Here is a 21326-nt window from a genome sequence, read left to right as displayed (position 1 = left end):
ACAGGCGCGTTAAGCATATTTGCAAACGCGCCTAACAAGTTAGTACATAGTGCGTTACATTCCAAGCACATTAGCAAACAAAATTCATGATTTATAATTAAAAAAACAAGCAAAAAGCAACTTTTTGCTCGAATCGAGAAAATTCCGTTTCTGCGCATCCGCCATATTGCTCATTCAATCCTCCAACTAGCACATGGCACAAAAATATAGTCTATGTGATACGTATGAAAAAAAAAACATAATAATAATAATAAATAAGTAGTAATTGCCGGATTTCTATTGGCCCATTATAATGAAATTTGAGAAGGCGCAAAAAACTTGTAAGAAAACGAAATATAAAATTTCATGACAATCCATCTGTGAGAATCCAGTTATGGAACGAACAAACAAATAAATAATAATTACTGGATTTCTATTTGTCAGATTTTAATGAAATAATGGCTCAAAAAATCTTTTAAAAGGTCCAGATATAAATTTTTATGATAGTTCATTCAGTGGTAGTAGAGTTGTTACATGCGGACGGATGAACAGACATGATAAAGAACAAAAGCTGTTTTAAAATAAACTAATTTGTATAATAATTTATATTAAGTGTAAAAATTAATTTTAATTTCTTTTGTTGCTAAAACCAAATATATATTTGATTATTATTTATTCTTTTATTTTTTAAATGATTCTTCAGCAGTTGGTTATGCAAATATTTAGCGAGATAATTTTAAAAAATAATAATTTCTTCGTTTCAAACAGGAAGTAAGATCTTACTGCAAGGATGCATGATCAGAGAGTGCACTTTACACCTATCTCAGATTACTTATCTACGTCTTGGTCTTCTTAATGACGTTATTGTCTTGTATCCGCTGTAGAAAAGAGGAAACACTCAAACACTACGTCAGTATTTGAACAAGCAGAGCCAGAACACAAATTTGCAATTCTCCACCATTTTTTTTTTATTTTTTTTTATGATTAATGTTTTCATAAAAAATATAAAGATAGAGGTAATCTCACTTCGAAGTAATGATTCATACGTGCAAAGATTAAGTACTATACAAATACGAGATAACTTTCTTTTCTTTTTTTTTCCCACTCTCGAAACAAAAAATCACCAAACGAACGCTGCTTAAACAATTACCAGGATGTCCGTTGAAATCTTGTCTTTAGTCGTCTGCTTACTTGTGTCCATTTTTTTTTTTTTTTTTTTTTTTATCCCCGCTATCCCCTGCGAAGGAAGGATGAGAAAGGGAAATATTATTTCTCTTTCATTTACGTATTTGCTTAATTACTAGCTTGTTTGTAGAACTCCATTTGCTCCATCTCATGGGACACCATTAGCAGATTAAAAATTAATTCAGAATTTCTCAAACAATTATTTGGAAGTTTCGTTGTTAGTGTTATTAATTTAAAAATAATAATAATAACAGGTTGTTTATTAAATTCTGGAAATAACAAAATTATACCAAGCGTTTAAAGTCTAAATTGCTTAAATATAATCTAAAAATTAACAATTAATTGTTTTTAAAACTGAAATATAATTTTATCTCCTTTTATACAAAAAAATAATAAATAAATAAAAAAATAGAACAGTCATTCATCTGCCCAAATGTTCGTGAATTGTGTGTGTGTTCCTGGTCGATTTGCCTGTTTGCTGAATGAAAAACCCGAGTTTCCGTGGTAAAAAAAACATTGAAAACTATTCCTAAGACTGATTAACTCAGCCGCGAGGTGAAAAAAGGCTCATAAAAGTTCCTCGCGTCAATGACGGGATTCGAACGCGAGAAGTTTCGATCCAGTCTGGGAAAGACGATGACGATGCCATTGGGCTACTGGAGCAGACGGCCAAACTATAGAAATTAGCCCCAGTCCATCACCATGCCTCTGCCAAACTTCGTTGTCGTGATGATACAGTCCGGCAGGTAGCATTCTACAGGCATTCACCACACCCAGGTATAACCATCAGACAGATTAACCATGTACTGCACAGTTTTCCATTGGCCTAAGGTACAACTACAGTGGATCTTAACACGAACATGGCATCTGGCATTAGCCATGGTGATTCATAGCTTGTGGACTACCGTGGTAACCCATATCATATAGCGTCCTGAACACTGTACTAGTGGTGACATTATCATTATGAGCCATATAGTACAAGGAAGCCTGAGGCTTTTGCTGCACCAACCAAAAAAAAAAAAATTCTAAGTTACCCTGAGAGAGAGAGAGAGAGAGAGAGAGAGAGAGAGAGAGAGAGAGAGAGAGAGAGAGAGAGAGAGAGAGAGAACAAGAGTCAGAAGTACAAGGGAATCACCAAGAAAAAGAAGAATGCTGATATCCAGCTCAGCACCCTGGGTGTACCAAGCCCATACTCACCGGATGTGAGCCCCTGGGGTGCTCCAATCGTCTCACTGAGGGCGCCTATGTGTGTGCTGCGACAACGTCAAACTGTGTTCCGAGAGGATGATTATTCGCAGGGCTTTCTTGTCTATTTTTGAGGTGTTCCGGGTCGGACGGATCTCTTTCATTTGAAGATCACATGACCAATCGTCGCTCTAGCGATTTTCAGTACTATTATGTACAGATCGCTTACTTATGTGACACCCTATTATTATTTGCGCATGTGTATAGTTGTATCTAACACGTGGTGCTTGGGTAGTACATGGTCAGCTCTCAATAGAAAGGTGTCCGCATTTTAATAGCAGGCAGTGTATTCATTTTAATTAATGATGGTAATTGCATACGTACAGTATGCAAATATAAGTTAATGGTATGATTACAATATGGAAATCTCATAGACAGCCCTCAGTGAGATCTCCTCGTATTGGATATAATCAATATTGATTTTAGACCATATATCATATTTACAGTAATTATAGAAATATAATAATAACGATTACTAGGGAGCTTCGTCCCCTGCTCGCTGCGCTCGCTTCTTTTGATAAAATAAAATAAAGTACTTACAGAAGCTTTCGACACTGTGTGTCTCTTCCTCAGCTATGAATACATAAATACATAACATATGGAAATCAAGAATTGTACCGCGTTGTCATGCTGGATAAACAAAGCGCGTGCACGAGGTTTATCTAGCATGACCACGCTAAAACAGAAGCTTGTTTTACCACAGTAAAATAAGCTTCTGTTACGTATTACCACGTAATCGCATCCCTCTTCTCCCATTGGTTGAATATTATTACGTAATATAATTATTAGAACGGAGCCCGGATATTGAAAAAAAAAGGGGGGGGGGGGGGAGTTTGCATCGTATTTACCATATTATTTAAGAAAAAAAATAACAATTTCAATAAGATTTATAAAATTATGATTTTAACGAATTTTTTATTTCAAATAAATAAGTGTAAAATTAATTTTATATAACAATTTGTAAACTAAAATTAAAATTGTGTTTATTTAAATTAATATTACAATTTAAAGAAATTAATAGACAAAAATGTAAATTCATTAAGACACCTCTTCTTTACTATTTCAGCATAAAGATTCCATTAATGTCCAATTTTTTATAAGAGAGTGGGGGTAATCGTTAAGACAGTTTCACAACGAGTTCCCTGAGTATTGCACTACGCTAAATAAACAAAGGTTCTATATATTTAAATATATTTCAAAACCCTTAAATATTTAAATTATCTTGCTTTTCATTACTGATGAAAGATTTCTAGAGCCTTCTTGAGAAAAATTCAAGAATATTGTAGAATATAAAAAAACAATAAAAGCTGAAAATGCGTGAAAATAGAAGCACTGAAAATTGAGCGCCAGTTACTGGGAGGAAGAATAGTATGTGAAGAAACAGCTGAGATAAGATGAACTTTCGCTCGTTAAAAGAAGGAAAAAAACTACGCCTCGTAAAAAAAATATTCCCCATAACAACCTGTCGTAGGAAGAGAAACAGAAAACAAGACAATTACGAAAAATAAAAAAGAAATATTTCCAAGAAGACTAAAAGTCATAGTGGCAAACAGGAGAAATCACATAAGAGTATTTTGATACGGAGAATATTTGAAGTTTAGAAGTCTAAGAAAGAAATCGAATTAGGGAAAAAATATATATAAATAAATAATAATAATATATTAACCTAGTTGTGATAGTCAAGTTGAGATCTAAAAATAAGATAAAAATAATTTTTATTTGGAAGAAAAGTTCCGAAGAAAGAACGTAAGGAGAAATTATTAGACCGTATCATGATCAAAATCACGTGACGCCAAAAATACCATAATAGAGAAAATTTTCAAATTCACTGCACTTCTTAATAATCAAAGAAAAGAAAATCGTTAGCAGTATTTCATAATGTACATGCTTTTCATGATATCATGATATTTAACCAGTTCCTTAACGCTCACAAATATTCTACTTTTGAACCCACCTTAGACTTAGAAATTGGTATACTAACCAACAGGTTTTTAAATAGAGGCTATCCACTCTCCATTATTAATCAAATCAGATTACAAGCTAAAAATAGGTCAATAAATACGATACCTATTAATAAAACCAATAAAAAAATACTTTATTTCTATTTCGTACGTCGAACAATGGTATAGTCAATAAACTCTTTAAAGATACAATAAATAAATTTATAAACTCTTTAAAGATACAGAATTCAAAATTATAGCCAGACCTATGCAGAAGCTCCATAATATATTGAGAAATCACAGTGTTCTTCTTTCTCTCACAGTACAAGTGGATGATCTTGTATACAATATTTCTTGTGGTCAGTGCGATTCATCATATCAAGGGTCGACTCAGTGTACTCGTGATTTACGCGTGAAACAACACGCTGCTTCGGTGCGCACATCGCGTGCAACCACATTGGAATTAGCATTTCATACCGTCAATGAAGGTCACGTATTCCTATTTAATGAAGACCATATACCTTCATTAAATAGGAATTAAACATACAACATAATTACATAAAATTATTGATCGCTGAACCCTTGAAATGAAGCTACACTCAAATTCTATAAACGTGCCCCGTCTTTGCCTAATTTCTGATTTCTTGTCTTTTTTACGCATACACCAATACAAATAATCTTTCCATTTAAGACCTTAACACACACTCACACTTGGTGTTATTTCCAATATGTGAACAAGTCGAAAAGTGTTGCTGCTTAAGGGAGGAAAATACAATAATTTTTTTAAATTTGTATGTCCAATGTGTTTTATTCAAATTTTATAATCCTGATTTTAAGATTTTCTGTCTTTAATTATTTTAATTATTCTGACACAATGTCTTCTCGGAATCATGGTTTTTCCTGAGTTGGTTTGATGTGTTTCGGGGTCGGGTTGGGGCCCTCGGCTTTCGATTCCGTTGTGCGTCAAATCGGTCATGTCTCTATGAGTGAAAGAATTCATTTAAATCATTTTATTCGTTTACATTTGGAGAGCATTGACTGGAAGCATTCTATGCAAAAGATTGAAGTAACCTCTTAATCTTTTAAATATACTCTAAAAGAAAGGAGGAAGAACCTGTACACTCTCTCTCACCTGCTGCATATGGATGACATCAAACTCTACCCAGCAATTGAGAATAAACTCCAACAGTTACTCCAGATCACCAAAGAGTTCGGCACTGACATCAGGATGCAATTTGGTCTACACAAATGCAAAACCCATGGATTGCATCAGGGAAATCCATCGGCCGAAACTACCAGCTCACTACCGGTTGAGAAATGGATGCCAGGACAGAGGGACTAGGATGATGCAGGATCAACATTCAGAACACAAGGATATCAAAGCCCGCCTGACTGAGAAATACTATCAGAGATTGAGTAGTCTGGGGAGGATAATGATGACCAAGAGGGCAACACCACCCGAAGTCGACCATCGAGAGAGACTGACCATAGCCCGGAAAGAAGGAAGGAACTTGAGGGATTACTTCCAGGAAAACACAGCTCTAATATCCCAAGCGATAAGGATGATAGACAAACGACACACACGCTCAACCGTAAGACAGAAGAAACAAAGACAGAAAGATGGGCTAAGAAGACACTCCATGGCAGACACTACAATGACCTCCATCAAGACTACTTAGATAAGATGGTCGCCATCCAAGGCCATTTAATCAACACCAGGAAATACATCGCGAAGTCGAAAGCCAGTGTGCATATTCATAGCAGGTTCTGTGACATGTTAGGACCTGTTTCCCCATCCATGGAGGGGTTTTCGGACATTAATGGTAGGGCAGTGTATATCTAAGTATTCTTGATATATCCTTAAGATAGAAAAAAAATAAAATAAGTCTCTCATTATTCCAGTAAACATTTCTTGGATAACGTACCTATTTATAGAAATATAAATTTATATTACCTGTAGTGATTCTATGCTGTGCGCTAACTTACAAAGATTCTGGTTGTTTCTTCAAATGAATTTGTAAAGAGAAGTTTAAAGTGATTTTAAGAAAATTAATAATTCATTAGACATACTACAAGGCCCACTACAAGTATAGCTGGTGTGTTCATGCTGCAATTCGTCTTCATGCAGGGCACTAAAGCAGCTTATGGCTGTGGGATAATTTGAGTATTACAAGGGAAGAGCGAGAGTGGAAGGCATCTCATCTGTTTTGGGCCAAGAAGACTAATTACTGAAACAGCTGACGGGTGACATGACGTGAATACACCAGTAAAAGGACCGAAAATGGATGATGAGAGATTGAGGGAGAACGAGCAGCTGGAAGATGGATTTTCTAGTTCCTCTTTCAAAGGGTTCGAAAGAAAATTCGGGTGGGATAAAGATAAGGAATTGAGTACAGTTTCGAAACTGTTTATTTCAGGAACAAGAAAACAATTTTTCGATGGAAACGCCTCCTTCTTCTCCACATTTATTCTAGAGATGACATGCATAAATAGCTTGGTAAAAAAAAAGGATAGGTAAGTTTACACCACATTTCAGCCCTCATGGGTAATAATCGTCTCCATAACACACCAAATGTTGTTGTACGGTTTTAGGAGCATCAGCGACTAAGGCCATATTACTCCTGGACGAAAAACCCGGGTTTCCGGGATAAAAAACCATTCTACCCTCCCCTGAGACCAACAAAGTTACGTTGTGAAAAAGGCCCATAAAAATTCCTCCTGTGATCGACTGGACTCGAACCCAGGTCTTTTCCACCCGGTGTGGGGAGGACGGCGATCCAACCAACTTTGCTGCCCACGAAGGCAAAAAATAAATAAATAATAAAGTTTTCTACTCCCACTGGTAAAAAGAATAACCACGTTAAAAGAATAGCAATAGGTTTTACAAAAGTGCTATTTGTCGCAAAATCCACGATTCATACTTAAAAAACCTTTGTTTTTTTTAAATAAACTTTTGCCTGCAGTAAAGGAGGATATAAGTTTGGCCTGCAGCAAGGAACATCTTCGAAAAACTATTAAAGAGATGAGTTATAAGTGGAAAAAGCGCCAGTCTAGAAATAAAATATTATTGAGAAATCGGAAATAGCATCCTTGCGGTATCAATGACAAGAAACACATCTGAGCCCTCGTGCAAAGAGAAAGACTGCCCATCTCGGACCTGCAGAGACTAATCCTGCAAGTGAAGATTAAAGGCGAAAGAGTAAAAGGAAAAAAAAAGAAAAAAGTGGCTTCTTAAGATCAAAGAATGGAAAGTGAGTCTTTGGTCGAGTTGGCTGAAAAATATTGGTCTCCAACGTACAAATTGAACACGGAATCTGAAGAAGAAGAAGATCTCTCGTGGGTAGCACAGTTGGTAGGATCGTGGACCTTCCAACACCGGGTGGAAAAGACCTGTCGATGACGTGAGGAATTTGTATGGACCTTTTTTCCAACGTGGCAGAATTAGTCGAGCTCAGGTGAGGATAGCATGGTTTTTTCTCAATATAGTTGTTGATCCTCCTAAAAGCCAACAATAACAGCTACGTTTGATAGAAAACAAATAATATATCTCAATAAAAATTTGCATTCCACGCACACAATAGGAAGTTGATGGCAATCGGAGAGTGCAAATAGTATGTTTACAGCAATCGGGAAAGACTTACGATTGATTTTTAAATCTCAGCAGAAGACGTGAATATCATAATGATATGAACTTTGAAAACTTCAGCATTTGGATCAAAAATAATCTACTGTCAAATCAACCTCCCAACTGCGTCATAGTAATGGACAATACCAACTACCATTCTGTACAATATAATAAAAATCTAAATTTGGCTACTTTAAAAAAGAGATATACAACATTGGCGACAGAAGAATGATATTGAGTTCAGTGATTGGTCAAAGCTTCTGCGATACAACTCAAATACAAAATCGATTTTCAAAACGCATGTTCATACTGTATTTCAATTTCCTTCCTATCATGCCGATTTAAATTCTATCGAGCTTGTATGGGGAGAAATTAAAAGGCAGGTTGCCGAAAATAACAGTTCTTTCACTCTCAACGACGGTTTTTATATATATATATGATTTTAGGAGCACGTGTCTTCTTTGGTCGATTTTCCGTTTACTAGACGAAAACCCGAATTTTCTGGAGAAAAAACCATGCTACCCTTGCCTGAGACCGACTAACTCATCGGGTGTATCTGTGCGAGATACACCCAATAGTCGCACATACACCAAATTGTCATAGCCACTAATTGTCTTTTGCCAAATTGCCATACATCAAATTGTTGTTGTTATAGTAGGGTGGTTCTAGGAGCATCAGAGACTAAGGCCATATTGCTCCTTGTATACTGTCTATAAATTGAGTGCTCAGTTGTCTATTTTCTGTTTACTGGATGAAAAACCCGAGTTCCGGGAGAAAAAACCATGCTGGTCTTCCCTGAGACCGACTAAGTCACATGTGAAAAAGCCCCATAAAAACTCCTCACGTCATCGACGAGACTCGAACGCAGGTCTTTTCTATCCGGTTTGGGAAGGGCGACTATTCTACAAACTGTGCTACGCCCGGGTGATAATATTAATGCCCGATCTGAGACAACTGAATTCTGTCTCACAAATATTTGATATAGGTCAGGAGAACAAAATCATTAAAGATTTTGTTCTCCTTCTTAAATTATTTTTCATAATTTAAGAAGGTTCAAATTCGAAAGCTGTCGGTAGGGGGAGAATTTCCTAGGTTTTATCATTCCCATAAGCAAACCAACCTGATGTCGAATGCGCGTACTTTAAACACATAATACAGTGAATCTCCATAACCTGAGATGCCTTGGGGCCCACCTAAACAGTCTAGCTCATATTGGTTGAAAAAGAAATCTCTCTCTCTCTCTCTCTGTTTATAAATTAAATATGAACTTACACTGGTGTGCAAAACTTAAGGACCAACACTATTTCTAAAGTTTCCAACCACAAAATCTTTACTTAAGGTATTCTTTACTGATGAGAGTAGATTCAATCTCAGCAGCGATTCTGGACGTCAGCTGTTCTGGCGAGAGGTTGGCACACGGTATCACCCCGCAAACATCACTGAAAGGGATCGATATGGCGGTCGAGGTATTCTCGTCTGGTGAGGCGTTATCTTGGATGGACGTACACAACTCCAGATACTGTAAGGCGGTACTGTAACCGGTGCACGCTACTGTAGTGAGGTAATTCTTCCCCATGTGCGCCTGTTCTGAGGTGCCATTGGCCCCGAGTTCGTGTTTATGGATGATAACGCCATACTCATCACACTGCAGCTGTTGATATGCTTTTGGAAAGTGAGGACATTGTTTGTATGGATTGGCCTGCCCATTCCACCGATCTAAATTCCATCGAACACATATGGGACGCGCTGGGCAGACGCTTAGAGGCACGTTCACACCCACCAGAAAATGTTCATCAGCTGAAGATGGCGCTGACAGAGGAATGGACGATGTTACCGCAAGAACTTATCAACAACATTGTTCTAAGTATGGACAGGCGGTGCAAAGCCTGCATCGACATTAGGGGTGGCCATATCTCCTACTGAGGACCACCTTTGTTCCATCTTTGGCAGTGATGTATCTGTATCATGGCAGCCAGTGCTATGTTGCCATTTTTGAATAAAGTCCCTCTGTACCGTTTTGTTGTTTCCTTCATCATTTCTGTACCTCACGAGGTTCCTTTGGTATGCTTTTCCCATATCCAGGCCACTCCTATGAGAAGCTACAGGTAAAAACCTGACTGGTCCCTAAATTTTGCACAACAGTGTACTATCAAAAGAAGCCGTTTTTAATATGGCTCGTGGAAACAACCCATAGCGAGCTTATCAGTTGTGCAATCAGGGATTTGTAAGAGTCCATTTTTTTCCTGTTGCTCAGGTGCCTTGTGGCAACAGTACATACTACATCAAAGTATACAATCTAATTATACCGAGGATCCAAAGTTATATTTTTCCGCATCACGTAATGCATTTGTTTCTTTTTTCTCCAGCACGTTTCTGCTCCACTTATAGGAGACCTGTCAAAAAAATGCAGTGGTAATGCATTATTTGATATATGCATTTAATAAACTTAAACACGAAGTTTAGATTTACCAGGATTTTTTTACATAAGCGTGATTTCGAAAAGGAAATCCTAACTTCTTAATAAACAGTAAAAAGCGAGAATTTCATGGCGCTGCATAATTTTAGCATAATGCTGTTCATAGCAATCTTGACTGAAAGAATAGAATAATGTCTCTAAAATAGATAGAAAATATTGCGTTTCCATACCCATTTTTTGTGTGTGTTCAATGTCTCAATTTCAACAACACAAAAGCATGCGCGGTTTTTTTTCTGATTTTATTGTTTTTTGCGCATCTTTTGAAAATGATTTGCTTCTAGCCTTTACAGAATCGATATTATAGACAACCAGGCTGAATGATCAAGTACGAGTAATAAAAAAAACCCCAGAAAATAGAACTGATTGTGGAGAGAAAAATAAACCCGTGTAATAAATTCCAATCGAGAGAGATGGAAGGCAAGAGATAGCATGAGTTTGGTTATACCTTTCAGGAGAAACTGCATAAATAAAAATTCCAGTTGATAACATCCATAAAAAGATAATAAAAAAGGGTCATTGAGGAACGGGTAGGATGGATATCTTTAAGAGAAAATTGGCAACTTGGTCACAAAGAGAGTGATCAGCTGTAGTAAAAAGAAAGGAAATTCTGAATTCGCCAGTTGGTTGTGTTCAAATTAGGTTATATTCAGGTAGTCATTATATGCAGACACTTCACATAAGCAAAGACTCTGTTATACACTGAGTGATCACTGAATTATGACCACCTACCTAATACCCTGTTGGGCCACTGTTCGCACGGATAACAGCCGATATTCACCGAGGCATTGACTCCACTAGATGTCTGAAGTGGTCCATAGGGATCTGCAACTATGCTGCCTGCAAGACTTTCCACAGTGTCGGAATATATGGTGGTTGCGCGTCCATACGCCTCACTTCCCGTTACAAACCATCCCACAGCTGTTCAATTGGATTAAGGTCAGACGAATTTGGAGGCCAATAAAGATGGGTGATATCTTCACTGTGTTCCTAGAACCGCTAGTGCATAGTGCGGGCCGATTACACGGCGCATTATCGCGTTGGAAGACCCCGTTTCTGCCCGCGAAAAAATGCAACATGGCAGAATGCACATGGTCTACTAAAAGATACCGGTAGACCGCACCAGTAAAACGTCCATACCAAGTAAAAAGTCAATACCAAGGGTGCTAGTTCTTGCCAGCAAAAGTATCCCATATTAAGCAACCACCGCCACCTACCTGGATAGTGGACGCTATGCACGATGGGTTCATGGACCCGTGTTCCTTGAGCCACACAACGAATGCGTCTGTTGGTGTGTTGAACCAGGTATTTGGACTCATCCGACCAGCACACTCGTTTCCAGTCCTCCAGTTTCCAACCAGCGTGTTGTTCACACCACTGCACATTCTTTCCCCATTTGGCATATCTCCATCAGAAAATAATAAAGTACACTGAGTGGACAGAAACCATCGGATACCTACCTAGTAACGGGTAGGCTCACCTTTCTCCCGGATAAAGGCAATCACACAAGAAGGCCTTGAGTCCACTAGTTCCATGCTTGCTGCACCGCTGTCTATAATTCTGTCACATTCCTGGGAGGAAGATCCAAAGCTCGAACAGACCTCTGCACACCATCCCAAAGATGCTCCACACAGTTCATGTCCGGTAAACGGGGAGCCATTCCATGGTGGTAAAATCTGCGGAATACTCTTCGAACCATGTTCTAGTCACCACAGCTCTGTGGGAAGGCCCATTGCTCTGCGAGTGCACGGTGACCATGAAGGGGTGAAGATGGTCTGCGAGGATGAACACGTAACCGGGACTGTTCAGAGATGGGTCTAGACTTACCAGAAGTCCCAACGTGTGCCAGTTGAATACGCCTGACCACCTGCCTGATCCATTTCTTGTTGACATGACAGGTGCATAGCTTCGTACGGTTTCTGCCAGATACGTACCCTCCTGTCTGCTCGAAATAACTGGAAATGGAACACATCGGACCAGGAGACCCGTCTCCAATCATCCAAGGTCCAGTGCCAATGTTCTTTCGCCCAGTTGAAACATAGAGTCCTGTGTCGAGGTGTTAGCAATGGGACTCTTGTGGGTCGGCGGCTCCCATAACCAATTGGGGCTAATGATCGCGTGATGGTCTTGGTGGAGACGTTTCTGGCACCTCCCTCATTAAAGTCAGCGATGATTTGTGCCACTGTCGCTCTCCGGTTGGTTGAGACAATGCGAGACGGACGTCGGCGGCCACGTTCATTCACCACCTTTCTGCCACAGCGCTGTCCACGATGAGATGTTATTCCGGAAATATCGTATTCCCGATACACTCTTGGTACTGTCGAACGGGGATAGTGCAATTCTGTACAATCTCCGCGATAGAGTGACCCATGAGTCGAACACCCACTATCATCACTCTTTCAAACCCGGTTAACTCACGACGTTTATCCATACTGACATCGAATTACCGTCTACGTGAATGCAGTGTATTTATACACCTGCCAAGCGGTGGGTTCGTCCACTAGCGAGAGGAGTGGCAGCATCGTGTTGCCCAGGAACTAGGTATTCCATGAATTATATTCTTTTAGTGTATACAGCCATGGTCGTAAGGGTTAGCGGACTGAATGGGGCTTAAAACGTCGCACCCTTGCTCTATTATACAGGACCATTTTTTTCACCCCATCTTAACGTACTGTGCCGGAATCTGGTATCCGCGAACCACTCTGGCAAAGAATCACTATGCAGCGCAGTATCCTCCTACATACTACACGTGCTTGCTGCACGACTAGCAGTCCTCCCATTCATGTCCTGGCAGGCGTTCTCCCCTTGGATCTGGAAGTCATTAAATGGGGTCTACATTACCGCCTCTCTAGAGGAATCCCTGCATCCATCCTGGACATCACCATTAACCCAGCCAAAAATGTCAAACAGGAACGAGAAAGAATAGCAAACCAACTAATCCAAATCTAGCAAAACAGATGGACAGAGACAACCAAAGGCCCCATTACCAAAACTTTCTTCCCCAATGTTGTCCAGACCTCGTCCATGATTTAGTCCAGGTCTGTATGGTACATTCCTTATTACGACCATGGTTCAATCAACAACAAACTCGCCTCAATGGGAATAATACAGGATCCTCTCTGCCTTTGCAGGCTCATAGTGGCATAGTATTTAGGGTCAGGCGCCACTGGTGGTTTCCCACATCTGCGCCGTATACTCTGCGACCGAATGCAGAACGACTGCAAAAGACAGAAAAAAGTATCATGTTTAGTTTATGTAGTATTGTGTTTTGTTCTATTGCTATGTCTCTGGCTGCTTGGCCGCAGGGCCTCTAGTGGGACCCTACATTGTCCGCCATCACCACTGGGAGGTGAGCCAGGCTGCCCATTATACTCTGGCTGGTCTCTTCCAGGCTCGCCAGAGGCCAAATTAAAAAAAAAAATAATAATAATAAAAAAATAAAATGAATAATAATAAATAACTTGGGAACACCTCTTCTATGACTGTTCGCTCTACGAAGACATAAGATCAGTCTTCTTCACCAGAATCCAGCAAATACCGCGGGGTTATGAACACCTCCTAGATAATGATGATCAGCATTATCGTGCCTTCTCTCAGTTTGCCCAGGACCTATTCGCTAAAAGGAAACGTCTTTGAAACCTAACTCCGGATATGACAATTCTGAACTGACCATTACAAGCTCCTAACCCCTACATTCATCTCCATGGATAGTGACTCTTCTATTTTTTTTTTCCTTTTTTTATTATTATTATTTTTTTTATTATTTATTTTTGTCTCCGTCCAGGAAGCTCAGGAGACAAGCCAGAGAATAATGGACTGCCTGGCCACCTCGTAGCAGTGTGTGCGGGCAACGGGGTGGGTCCCATTGTGCCTACAATGTTGCGGGAATGTTAATAGCATGCCACTGGAAGGCATGGTTATTTTATAATTACATAAGGGTTTGTTTGTTTGTTTGTTTGTTGCACAGATCTGGGCAATCTGTGCATAAGGAAGGGGCATCCACTGGGTTAGCACTATCTCCAGTGGATGCCGTTTGAGACTGGACACAGGCCCTACTCCTTGTGCCATGGACGGACATTGGACAGCAGTTGTCCAGGCAATGGCTGCTCCCTGGTGGCAAAGAAGCCTGACATAAACAACACACATCACAGTACATTCACTAACACCTCATAAACACACCTAATTCACACGTCAGGCTCTTTTTGGAGTTCTGTATGTTAGCACAGTTATACAAGTGGAGATAGATTATTTCTGGGAACCACCATAGTCCACTCAACATAAGTGAGGAGTTCCTTCCTGCACAGACTGCACAAACAAAGCTAGACAGATGGGCAAAGACGACACTCCATGACAGACACTGCAATAATCACCATCAATATCACATAGATAAAATGGCTTCCAATGCATGGTTCACGAGCGGGACGCTGTTCCCCGAGACTGAAGAATTCGTGCAATCCATCCAAGATCAGGCAATCAACGCCAGAAACTATAGAAAATACATCGCCAAGGAACGCGGAGTGTCAGATGACACATGTCGGTGATGCCACCTGGCCTCAGAAACGATCCAACACATCGCCGCGGAATGTAAGGTGATCACCCAGACTGAGTACACTCGTAGACACGACCAGGTAACCAGGATAATACATCAGAAGCTAGCAAGGAAATACTAGTTGATCAAAGAAAGTGTATCGTACTACAAGTACGAACCCCAGGCAGTACTAGAGACCCCAACCCACAAGCTGTACTGGGACCGCGCCATAATAACGGACAAGACAATCCCGCACAACATAACCCTTTTCGATGAGAAGGAAAAGGTTGCCTATCTGATTTACAAAACGGTGCCCAACACTGGCAACCTCCAGAAAATCCATGAAAAAAAAAATCAGGAAGTACACGAACCTAAGACAGGAGATCAAAGAGATATGGTATATGCAACAAGTAACGACCGTCCCGATCATCGTGTCAACCACCGGTATGATGCCAAAGACCCTACATAACAGCCTAGCGGCAATAGGTCTCCAAGAGGACACCTACAAGGAACTCCAGAAAGTCGCAATCCTGAACACGTTTAGGATAGTCAGAGAGTTCCTCTACCAACAATAACACCAGACACAACAACCACCCTGTGTACTTGGTAGCAATACCCGTAAAGGGGTGGAATCCCGCAATCAGGAAGAAATAATAATAATAATACGTCTGACTGTGCGGCGCACCGTAATTTGGAATTTTGTTCTTGCATTCGCCATATTGTATTGCGATGTCAGTTGCCACACAATGATCTGCCATTGAGCCCGTATAATGCGATGCACCTTTTGTTTGCCACGAACGTAATCCATTGCAGTTCTTTCTGAGGTGGTTTGACCTGTTCGACACCATTCTTTGTACACCTTAACTGCTGTGGGCAGTGCGCAAACGACAGGACATGCCATTTCAGATACGAAAGCACCCGAGGTATGAGCTTCCACAATCATGCCCTTTTGAAACTCCGTGATATCTTTACTACGTCTCATAACTTGAGAGCTGGACGACATAGTCAATTACAAAGTGGTTACAAAGGAACTGGATGCAAAAAATAATTTTAATATCATATATTTGGATTTCAGGAAAGCTTTTGACACTGTTGCGCATGGAAGACTTTTGTACAAATTGGAGCAGAATGGTATTAAGGGTAAGTTGCTACAATGGATAAAAGGATGGTTGAGTGGGAGAAGACAGAGGGTGGTAATTAATGAGTGCTGCTCTTCGTGGATTAATGTTATCAGTGGAGTCCCACAGGGTTCGGTCTTGGGTCCTGTGTTGTTTTGAATATTTATCAATGGTACTGATGAAGGTATATCAGGCTTAGTGTCGAAGTTTGCAGATGGTACAAAGGTTGGCAGGGTTGGTAATGACAGTAATGGCAGTGTGCTACTGCAACAGGATCTAGAAAATTTGGGCAGATGGGCTAAGAAGTGGCAACTGAAGTTTAACCTTGACAAATGCAAAGTACTGCATATGAGTAGACGTAACCCCAGAGAAACGTACCAACTGTGTACTAACACTTACGGTGGTATAAAATGAAAAAGACCAGGGAGTAATTGTGCAGTGAGATATGAAGTTTTCTGAGCAATGCAGACAGGCTGCCAGGGCAAGTCATGGGGTGTTGTCAATGATATATAGGAATTTTGCTATCAGGGAAAAGGAGGTGATTGTCCCTCTATTGTCCCTCTGTGAAGGGATCCTCTTACCAAGGGAGGCTTAAGTTCTGCAAATTGCAGTGGCTGGAGACTAAGCACCTGCGCGGTGATCTGATTGAGGTGTATAAGGCCTTGAATGGGTTGAGCACGCTGAATTCTGATGGGATCCTTCCACTTGTTCAGATTACGAACCTAAGGGAGCATAAATTCAAATTAAGAAAAGACAGATGTAGAATAGACGTGCGGAAATTTGTCTTTAGCCAGCGGGTGGTTAATTGCTGGAACAAACTTTCATTTTTTTTTTTTTTTTGGCTGATGCTGCATACCCCTGCTTTCTTGCATCACATGTCACTACTACTACTACTACTACAAATGGAGGGTCATAATTCAATGATCACTGAGTGTATACTGCCCTGTCATTAATATCCGGACACCTGCACATCTACAAATTATCTTTATTGAAAGGAAAACTAATAACATAAGCTGACTAATGCCAGCTCTCTAATCTCCATAAAATACTATCCACTGGATTTCTAACTTTTTGACATTCATATCCTCAAAACAGTTTGTCACAACGCGAGCAGTATCAGGAAGAGTATTGTTCTGCTGATATAGATATAAGCCTTCCCGACGTGCTGCCACAAGGTAGGTAAAACATTATTGTCCAGGATATTTGGATAATAATGCTTTACCTACCAATAATGCTTTGCTCTTTTAACCCTTACAGATCATGGGCATCAAAATCAACCCGGTTAAAATCAGCAAATACCAAATAGTAGGCGAAAATATCTAATAATGGTTTACCTAAATGGATACAGCGAATAAATATTTACTGGATATAAAAACCAAAAAAAAAATTGAATTAATGGACAACCTAAAGTTCCTATCTGAGGTTAAAATCTCGGAAAGCCATAATTCTGCAGATATATACGGGGAAAGTTTGTGATTTGTTTGATGTGCTCGATTGCAGCGCTGCTATTGGTGGAATAGGAAGGAGTGCGGTGTAGGATCGTGACTACCTGATCGTTTCTAGACTGTTTTCTCTTTGGGGATATATAAGATTTAGGCTGTGTGCTTCACCCTGATTGCATAATTCAAATGGTTACACAATGAGAGTTTTTTCGTAATGTCTGCATCAGGTGGCGTTGTAGTTTCCTTGTATAAACAAGGAAATTCCTCCGCTGGATATTTTGTTTTTCCTATGAATAATTTACTCTCGAGGTAGATTTAGATTAGTTGGTCATCCTTTGAATATTTTAGATGGAGTTCAAGATTCCAATTAAAGAAACATGCGATTTGTACAATTGAAAAGAAAAAAGCGAAAGCGGTAGAGAGATTCCATCATAATATGGATGCTCAAAATATAGAGACGACTCTTGTCTGAATTGAACTCTTGAAGGGTGCTCAATGAAAGAAATGAATCGATAGAGAGGAGCAAAGAGAGAGGCGAGATGGCATTGACAACTAGCTCGGTCAGATCACCTCATTGACTGATTAACTGTCGGGAACACTAGTTGAAAGGAGCAGGGGACAAGCCAGAATGGGAAAGATGAGTAGTGAACAGTCAATATCAAAAGCCTTGAAGAGAGCGTACTAATCCAAGAAAGAGAAATCAAATGACAAACTACCTCCAGAAGTAAAGTGATTAAAAGTTTAAAGTAAAGAAGCCTATTTAAGCAGAATATCATAAAAGGGCTATAGCAGTTCTTGTTTCGATAGATAATTTTTATGGTTACTGCTCTACCACGTGATTTGGTGCTATAGTTTACGTGTTCATTGTGAAATAAATAAAATTTTGTTGCCATTATGTAATCGTTGTATAAATATTATTATAAAAATAAATTTAAGATTCCAAAATCAATTTATTAAACCCTTGCCATTATGTAATCGTTGTATAAATATTATTATAAAAATAAATTTAAGATTCCAAAATCAATTTATTAAACCCTTTTTTTTAATTTATTAATTAATAAAGTAGAAATTTATCCAGATACCATTTTTCATTTATTTGCATGTAATATAATAAGCCAATTACTCCTAAAATCGGTTTCTATAAAACAACTGGATTACCAGTGGATGGATTTTCGTGATGTTTGATATTTGGGTCTTTGAGAAGTTTTCCCAAATTTGATTAAAATGGAAATAATAAAAATCCCGTAATTATTTATGAATTTTTTCGCCCTCCTGTAATAACTCGACCCCCACCATAGAAAAATTTCATACAGGTGGGAGGGGAATTTTTTATTTGGACTTTTTAGAAAGGTTTGTGCAGATATTCCAAATTTCATTAACACCAGGCCGATAGAAATCGTATTTCTTTTTCCGTCCGTCCGCATGTAATAACTCGACTCCCAATGAATGAATTTTCATATTTATACAGTATTTCGCTCTGTTACAATCATTTCTCGAGCCTTCTCAAATTTCATCAAAATCGGACCATAGAAATCCGATAATCATTATTTATTTTTATTTATTATTATTTTTTTTCGTATATATCATACAGACTGTCCGCATTACAACTTAAACACGGGTATTATGTTTGGTGTAATAGGTTTTAGGAGCATTAGCAACTAAGTCCATATTGCTTCGTGTATACTGTCTACAAATTGAGTGTGTTCTGTGGTCATTTTTCTGTTTGATGGACAATAAACGTGAGTTTCCTGGAGAAAAGCCACGCTACCATCCCTCAGACCGACTAACTCAGCCGGGTTGGGAAAAAAGGCCCATAAAAATTTCTACCATCATCGACGAGACTCGACGAACCTATTTCCACCCAATGTTGGAAGGACGGCGATTCCACCAACTGTGCTACCCACGAGAAAATCGTGAATTACAGTGTATTTGTATTTGCTGGACGCTTGAAATATAACGCACTGGTATTAACTAACTTATTCTTGTTTTGTAAGGACACAATGTGCCAGAAATGAAGAGGTATTTTTTGACTGGATCTCATAGTACTACAAAAGATATCGAATGGGCAAATGCTACACATGGAGCACTCTCCTATATGGATGTGAGACCTGGATCATGCAGAAGGCAGGAAACTGGAAGCCTTCGAGATGTGGACTCTCAGAAGAATGATCAGAATTCCGTGAACAGATCAGGTCACCAATGAGCAGGTCCTTAAGACGGCAAGGACCACAAGGACACTACTAGCAACAATTGCAAAGAGAAAGACTGCCTACCTCGGGCATATTATAAGAGGCCCACAATATGACCTGCATAGACTAATCCTGCAAGGGAAGATTAAAGGCAAAGAGCAAAAAGAAGACCAAACAAAAAATTGCTTGATAATATCAAAGAATGGACAGGGGATCTGTCTTGATAATATGGCTGGAAAACGTTGGTCTCCAACGTTCAAACTGAACACGGAACCTGAAGAAAAGTACTACAAAGCCGTCACATCTAGTGATTTCATTAAGTATCGATGGTCATCCTTTTCAATTTCGTTTAATCAATAGTTATTAAAAGTCACATTGCCCAGAATTGAAAGAAGTTCCAATGCAAGATGAAGATAAAAAAAGAAATCGCTTAGTTTTCGCGATATATCTTAAATTCTTTATTTTATTTCTATTCCATTAAAGGAGCAATTGCCCTCATTTATATCGTAGTCTAAGAAGCACTATTAGTTTTCCCCGCATTCTTTCTCTTCTAGAATTCTTAGGAACATTAAGTACTCTTATTTAATTCCCTCCTATGTCTAGAAAATGCACGTGTTTCCAAAATTTATCGAACGACAAGAACGGCAAGTTTAATTTAGTCAGACAGAACAACCCTGGGATTTTCGCATATTACAATACACGTTATTAAAATTAACAAAAGTAATATTTAAAGAAATAAAATTATCATTTTTAAAATGAATGTGTTGTTTAGAAGTGAGTAACATCGTAGAAATTGTTTTAGGGAGAAAAAAATGCTGTCTTCCTTAATTTTATTCATTTTGATTCATTAAATTAGCAGTTATTATAAAAAAACTGCATACCTTTTGAAAAACTTCTCTCAATAGTTAAAATTATAAATAGAACTGTAATAGACTTGTAGGTGGCGTCTTGTTCTTATGGCCACCTAGTGGCATTTATTAATTTAAAATTATTAAATAAAATAAAAAATATTAAAAAGTTATTCGAGTTTTTAAAAATAAAGAGCAGCAGTAAATTTTATAGCCTTTAATGTTTTAAATATATTATGATATTAGATTAATAAACTGCAATTTTAAGTCATTTTGCCTTTTTTAATAATTTTTATATATAATAAATTATAATAATTAGTAACAATAAATAAGTTAATTATAATATTTATAATAATGTGAAATTAAATACTGTAGTTATATATTATGCGATAATACAAAGGGTACTAGGAAAGTTTTGCAATATGACGCAACAATGAATCACAGGAAGCTGCTTGTTGCTGCATGTTGAGACATGTTCATACGTGCATAGTAGCCGCCGCGCCAAGTCGATGGGCTCAGTTATTCATTAGTAGTGAGAGTGTAAAGTGCTTGCGATGGCATCGTGGTCACGAAATGAGATAAGGACAGTTTTGCGGTATAATTTCGTGCGTGGTTTACCCATAGACCAGTGCTTAGAAGAAATGACTGTTGCACTAGATAATGATTGTCCACATCGTACAACGATATTCAGGTGGTATAGAGAATTCCAAAGGGGAAATTTCACTCTGGAGGATTCTGAAAGGCCGGGAAGGCC

The sequence above is a fragment of the Mastigoproctus giganteus genome, chromosome 9, assembly GCF_048544385.1.
Source record: "Mastigoproctus giganteus isolate SK-2022 chromosome 9, ASM4854438v1, whole genome shotgun sequence".
Classification (NCBI taxonomy): Eukaryota; Metazoa; Arthropoda; class Arachnida; order Uropygi; family Thelyphonidae; genus Mastigoproctus; species Mastigoproctus giganteus.
The sequence above is the reverse complement of the archived record's forward strand: the minus strand, read 5'-3'. Positions refer to the sequence as shown.